The sequence below is a fragment of the Nerophis ophidion genome, linkage group LG11, assembly GCF_033978795.1.
Source record: "Nerophis ophidion isolate RoL-2023_Sa linkage group LG11, RoL_Noph_v1.0, whole genome shotgun sequence".
Taxonomy (NCBI): domain Eukaryota; kingdom Metazoa; phylum Chordata; class Actinopteri; order Syngnathiformes; family Syngnathidae; genus Nerophis; species Nerophis ophidion.
The window spans coordinates 48851978-48852766 of record NC_084621.1 but is presented as its reverse complement, the minus strand read 5'-3'; positions in this window follow the sequence as shown (position 1 = coordinate 48852766).

Sequence of the window (789 nt, the reverse complement as noted above, 5' to 3'; positions counted from 1 at the left end):
GCAGGTGTTATTTGTTTTTTTTGCCTGGTGGAGGCTGTGTTGTGGATATATATATATGTGTGTGTGTGTGTGCTGTCAAATATATTTTGAATCAGAAACACATTACTTTAAAATTTTGATTAAACGACTAATCACAGTTTACCAGTTTCTGTAAATTTAATTAACCAAAAATAAATATCAGAATGTCACACAGGAACATTTTTATTATGTGTTAGTGGAATAAATGTAATTTATTTGCACCGCCTTTTTAATATGCACATTCAGAATCAATTGTGTGACTAGTCTGTGTGTATACATGATCGTGGTAAGTTTTGTGTGGTTAATACTTATTTTTGACTGCCTGAGTATGTGTGTGTGTGCAAGTATTTTCACACACTCTATATTAACACATGTTTTATCTATATTTTATTTCAAACACATATACATTATTTTGCATTGATTGTGGAATAACTGAGCAAAGCGTGTGGCTTCCAAAGACCCAAAATCTTGTAAGGCATGGAATTTTTTTAAATATAATTTAAAAAAAGTTGAAAGTTTCTGTTTGAACTTTAGATTTTAGTGTTTTTAGCCATCTTGAATCCAACGTGATGTGATGTACTTTTCTTACACCACTGATAATGTCCTCGTAAGTGGAAACCAGGGTCTTGTGGAGAAAAATGTGGTATTGTGGTTTGCACAACCAAAAAAATAGGAAATAATACTGTCGTTATCTGTCTCCCTCTAGCGTTCACTAAGAACACATTCTCATTTCTCAATAGTAAATTATAATTTATGCTATAAATAGTTTTG